This window comes from Triticum urartu, unplaced genomic scaffold (assembly GCF_056163025.1).
Source record: "Triticum urartu cultivar PI428250 unplaced genomic scaffold, HENAU_Tu73 scaffold1691, whole genome shotgun sequence".
In the NCBI taxonomy this organism is placed as follows: domain Eukaryota; kingdom Viridiplantae; phylum Streptophyta; class Magnoliopsida; order Poales; family Poaceae; genus Triticum; species Triticum urartu.
In genome coordinates this window covers 11,262-17,500 of record NW_028260146.1, presented here as the reverse complement: position 1 = coordinate 17,500, position 6,239 = coordinate 11,262, and the positions used below count along the sequence as shown (strand labels likewise).

The following is a 6,239-nucleotide window of genomic DNA, read 5'->3' as shown; positions in this document are numbered from 1 at the left end:
AGACGCCGTAGAGAATTGAGAATTTTCATGTCTTTCAATTCTCGTACTCGTAATTGGAAAGTTATGGAAGGAGACCCATCATTTTGCAATGAAAACAACATATAAAACTCTGGACAATTTCGAAATCAGGCCAAGCGTCTTAATACATATGCAAAAAAATTCATTATTGGCCCACCATTGATTAGAAGATTTAGCTTGTATGAATCGCTATTGGTTTGATACGAATAATGACAATCGTTTCAGTATGTTAAGGATACAGATGTATCCACAATTCATTTAGAGTTACTTAATAGTCTATTTCTTATACCATATCTCTATCCCGTGAAATTCTCGAGCCAAAAGATGGATGCATATGCTGTGTTTCATTTTGCTAAATGATATCAATTAAATGGTGTATCAATTCCATAAATTGCATATAGCAATAAATAAATCAGCAAAATTCTTTCTAATATTTTAGATAGAAGAAACATTTCTTCTATCTAAAATATTAGAAAGAATGTACCCTTCTATCCAAATCCAATTTGCATCGATAAAATAAATCCAAATTCCAGTAGTAGATGAATAATTGCAAATTTGTGTGTGTACGAGATTAGAATAACTTCAAAATAACTGACATAATTTTGTATTTTTCCTGATCAGAAAAATACATGAAAAAGAAAGGAGGTAGAAAAATTTTTGGATTTATGGTTAAAGAAGAAAAAGAAGAAAACAGGGGTTCTGTTGAATTTCAAGTATTCAGTTTCACCAATAAGATACGGAGACTTGCTTCACATTTGGAATTACACAAAAAAGATTTTTCATCGGAAAGAGGTCTACGAAGACTTTTGGGAAAACGTCGACGTTTGCTGGCTTATTTGGCAAAGAAAAATAGAGTACGTTATAAGAAATTAATCGGTCAGTTGAATATTCGGGAGCAGTAATTTAATCGTTCAAATTTTTTTCTTGTTTTATTATTTTTTTAGTAGTCTTATAGTAGTCTTAGATTTTTCATTTTGATGAGCCTCGCTTTGAGGAATTCATGGAATAATCCATTTTCATGGAATAATGAATTAAGGAAGAAAGGATATGAGTCTACCGCTTACAAGAAAAGATCTCATGATAGTCAATATGGGCCCTCAACACCCATCAATGCATGGTGTTCTTCGACTGATCGTTACTCTCGATGGTGAGGATGTTATTGATTGTGAACCCATATTAGGGTATTTACACAGAGGAATGGAAAAAATCGCGGAAAACCGAACTATTATACAATACTTACCTTATGTAACAAGGATATAGAGAGATTGTAGAAAGGGGATAGGATAGTTATTTTTGCAAGAGACTTGTTGTAAATTCCTTAACTTAAGAAAGAAAAAAGAATAAAAACACAGATACATAACATAAAAAAAAGAATAAATAAGACGAGATTCGACCTCCCCCTACATATTTAATTTCCTCTCCTATACAAAAACTAGCAAGACCCACTCCATTGGTAATTCCATCAATAACACCCTTATCAAAAAACTCCGTGAGTTCGGTTAACCCTCTTATACCGAGGGTAAAGACCCTAGTATAGAAAATATCTATATAACCACGATTATATGACCAACTGTATATATTTTTTTTTACTTGATCTAAAAATTCTTTTTTAGGATTTCCTTTGTAAAAAGAGTTTATTAAATCCAAATTCTGAAAAAAAGAATAAGCGGATCCATAGAAGATATATGCTATGAATAAACCAAAGATAGCTAGACTTACAGAAGAAATTGCATTAGTAATAAATTCATATGAATTTACAAAAGAATTAGAACTTTCCTGGGTAAAGTTTATTGAGGGAGTTAACCACTTTGATAATATGGTTAACTCTGCTTTCCATTACCAATTCCTCCATTATCAAAAGAGATTCCTATGAATCCAATGAACAAAGTGAAAAGTAGTAATATAAGAAGAGGAAATAACATAGTATTTCCCGTTTCATGCGGATAGGCAAAAGTTTTTTTAGCCCCAAAAGACGTAGTAAAGGATCCTATCCTATTTCTTGTATTACCTTGAATTTTTGGTATATTTTGTGAAAAAAAAGAAACTCCACTCTTCGTTGTTGATAAAACGAAATCCCTATTCACTCCTTTGGGTATCCTTTTTCCCCATAAGGATATTGAATACAAGGAACTCTCTTTAGTGCTACTGTAATTTTGAAAATGAACACGCAAATACCCATCAAATGTAAGTAAATATATCCGAAACATATAAAAGGCAGTTAATCCTGCAGTAAAGGAGGCTATTATTCCAAAAAAGGGCGAATACAACCAACTATTACTAAGGATTTCATCTTTGGACCAGAAGCAAGCAAGAGGTGGAATACCACAAAGAGAAAGTGTACCCCATAAAAAAGTAGTTCTTGTGATTGGAATGTATTTTCTTAAACCGCCCATAAGAACCATATTTTGACTTTTATCTGGTGAATATCCAACAAGAGGTTCCATTGAATGAATAACGGATCCGGATCCCAAGAACAATAAAGCTTTTGAATAAGCATGAGTGATCAAATGGAATAAAGCAGCTTGATAAGAACCTATACCTAGAGCTAACATCATATAACCCAATTGAGACATTGTAGAATAGGCTAAGCTTCTTTTAATATCTCTCTGAGCAAGAGCTAAAGTAGCTCCTAAGAATAGTGTTATTGTACCTACTAAAGAAATAAAACTCATTATCAAAGGTAAAGATATGAAAAGAGGAAGAAGTCGAGCTAGAAGAAAAATTCCCGCAGCAACCATAGTTGCTGCGTGTATAAGAGCCGAAATAGGAGTGGGCCCTTCCATAGCATCGGGTAACCATACGTGAAGAGGGAATTGTGCGGATTTCGCAACTGCACCAAGGAATAATAAAAAAGCACACAAAGTAGTAAGTAAAGAGTTAATTCCATTATTAGGAATCCAGTTATTAGCTATTTTGAACAAATCCCTAAACTCTAAACTACCTGTTATCCAAAAAAAACCTAAAATTCCTAATAATAGACCAAAATCCCCTACACGATTAGTTACAAAAGCTTTTTGACAAGCACTCGCTGCGATTGGTCGTGTAAACCAAAAGCCTATCAATAAATAAGAACACATTCCCACGAGTTCCCAAAAAAAATAAATTTGTATCAAATTGGAGCTAGTAACCAATCCCAACATGGAAGTATTGAAAAAACTTATATAAACAAAAAATCTCAAATATCCTTCATCGTGAGACATATAACCATCACTATAAATAAGAACCAGGATTCCTACAGTAGTAATTAGTATTAACATAATAGAAGTAAGTGGGTCAATCAAGTATCCAAATTCTAAAGAAAAATCATTATTGACGGTCCAAGACCATAGATATTGATAGATCGAACTTCCATTTATTTGTTGAATAGACAGTTGAACTGAGAATACCATAGCTATACTTAAGAGTAAAACACTAGGAAAAGCCCATATGCGACGAAGATTTTTTGTTGCTGTCGGAATAAGAATAAGGCCAAATCCCATTGACATAATAACTGGAAGTGGGAGAAGAGGGATTACCCATGCATATTGATATGTATGTTCCATAAGAAAAGAAATTGCAATTTTTACTTCAATTTTTACTTCAATTTTTCTATAAAATTGTTTCCGATTCACCAAACCAATTCTTATCTCTTTCTGAAAGAATAAATAAAAAGAATAAGAAAAAATACTGAAATTCTTAATTTTTCCAAAATTTATCTCATTGAAATAATTAAAAATTAAGAATGGGTTTAGTTGGTTAAATTAAAAAAGTTAATAAAATAACTAGGTAACGAAGTTATTTTATTAACTAAATAAAGATATTTATAAAAATAAAAAAAAAAAAGTGGAATCATTTTACTTTCTATTCATAATTCATTTTTATATTTCTTTAAAACAAAGATGAAACAGCTCTCTTGTTCCATAATTAACTGATTGAGTGAATTCCAATGAAAACCTATGTTTATAAGAAATTATCGAATAGTCCTTACTTCATATAGAACTAAAATTCTAATGACTATAAATTACCTAAGTTTTAGAATGTCTTGTTTAAGAGACTCAGTATTTTTTGTTTTGATTGGAATTCCTTTCCTTTATGGAATACCATTCTGAACTTAATTAACTATTTTCATTTTCCCTTCTTTTTATCCCCCCGTCTTATCTTATATGGGGGATAGGCTTCCATACCATATATCTATATATGGAGTATACTTGATATATAAATAGATATAAATAGATTTAAATGAGAAACCCTTCTATATATTCTATATTATTAAAAAAAAAGTATAAAATATATAAAGAAAAAATGTTAAAAAATTCTTGTTGTCTTATCCGCATTAGACAAAATGAAGTAAAAAATAATTCAAAATTTAAGTATCTTTCAGTATCTAAGTATAAATACTAATAAAAAGAAGAAAGAAGGATTGATTTGCAGCAATAGATGTCTTTCACATACAACTAGAAAAAAGTAATTTCCTTTTTGAATGGCAGTTCCAAAAAAACGTACTTCAATGTCAAAAAAGCGTATTCGTAAAAATATTTGGAAGAAAAAGACTTATTTTTCCATAGTACAATCTTATTCTTTAGTAAAATCAAGATCATTTTCGAGCGGTAATGAGCATCCAAAACCAAAGGGTTTTTCTGGGCAACAAACAAATAATAAGATTTTGGAATAATATGAATTGACTTATCAAAAAAGAATTCCAATTATTTAATAATTTGGATTCTTCTTTGAATGTACTTTTATGTGTCGAATTACTCGGTACAATATTCTTAGAACAAAAAACCCCTCTTATCTTATATATACAAGAAAAAAAAAGTTTTGTTTGGTATACTGTGTGCTAAGTATTCTTTTCCTATCAATGAACTTTTCATAATTTTCCTAATAGAATCCTCATATTCTATTAGGAAAATTATGAAAAGTGGAGTATTCTTACAATAGGACTTACAACTTCCACCTATCTTCTCCAAAATCATAAGGTTAGTAAATCTTATTAATAAGAGCATAAAGACTTTCATTCTAGAAATTTTTAAAAAATCCAAAAAGCCTTTTCTATTTATCCATTTTATTTTAATTTCATCATTAAATAGAAACCCTTTTGGATTTTTTTCATTGTATTGAAAGAATTTTCAAAATGTAAAGGGGAAATTAATTAGAAAAAATTAGTTCTATAATTGCAAGTTAGAAAAAAGAAGTTCCAACTCTTTCAAGCAGTGTTTGTGTTTCTATTGGGCAAAGCAAGAGTTTATTGTAAAAAAAAAAAATGGAAACGATACTACCAAACGAAGTCTATTTTAATGAAAACTCTAATGTTCCTAAATTTTATGGACTTTCCCAATATCGACGATTCCCAAGATAATAGCTATTATTCTTTTAAGTTACCTATTATTTGAAGTTAGCCGCCATGGTGAAATTGGTAGACACGCTGCTCTTAGGAAGCAGTGCTCAAGCATCTCGGTTCGAATCCGAGTGGCGGCATTCTTGAAAAAGAATACAATAGATTAGAAATCAATTCGAAATTTACAATTTTGTAATGGGACCTTCCCCTTATGCTATTTGCAACTTTAGAACATATACTAACTCATATCTCTTTCTCAACGATTTCAATTGTGATTACGATTCATTTTATAACCTTATTAGTTCGTGAACTTGGAGGATTACGCGATTCGTCAGAAAAAGGAATGATAGTTACTTTTTTCTCTATAACAGGATTCTTAGTTTCTCGTTGGGCTTCCTCGGGACATTTTCCATTAAGTAATTTATATGAGTCATTGATCTTCCTTTCATGGGCCCTGTATATTCTTCATACCATTCCTAAAATACAGAACTCTAAAAATGATTTAAGCACAATAACTACGCCAAGTACTATTTTAACGCAAGGCTTTGCCACATCGGGTCTTTTAACTGAAATGCATCAATCCACGATACTAGTACCTGCTCTACAATCTCAGTGGTTAATGATGCATGTCAGTATGATGTTATTAAGCTATGCAACTCTTTTGTGCGGATCCTTATTATCTGCCGCTATTCTAATCATTAGATTTCGAAATAATTTCCATTTCTTTTCTAAAAAGAAAAAAAATGTTTTAAATAAAACATTTTTCTTTAGTGATATTAAATATTTTTATGCAAAAAGAAGTGCTTTAAAAAGAACCTCTGTCCCTTCATTTCCAAATTATTACAAATATCAATTAACGGAGCGTTTGGATTCTTGGAGTTATCGTGTCATTAGCCTAGGATTTACC

At 30.8% G+C, this 6,239-nt stretch overlaps 1 non-coding gene across 1 annotated transcript; it reads left to right on the top strand.

Moving 5' to 3' along the window:
* The first annotated feature begins 5,392 nt into the window (after positions 1 to 5,392).
* TRNAL-UAG (transfer RNA leucine (anticodon UAG)) lies at positions 5,393 to 5,472 on the top strand. The gene has a single exon. It is a non-coding gene; the product is annotated as a tRNA-Leu (tRNA).
* The last annotated feature ends 767 nt before the right edge of the window (positions 5,473 to 6,239 follow it).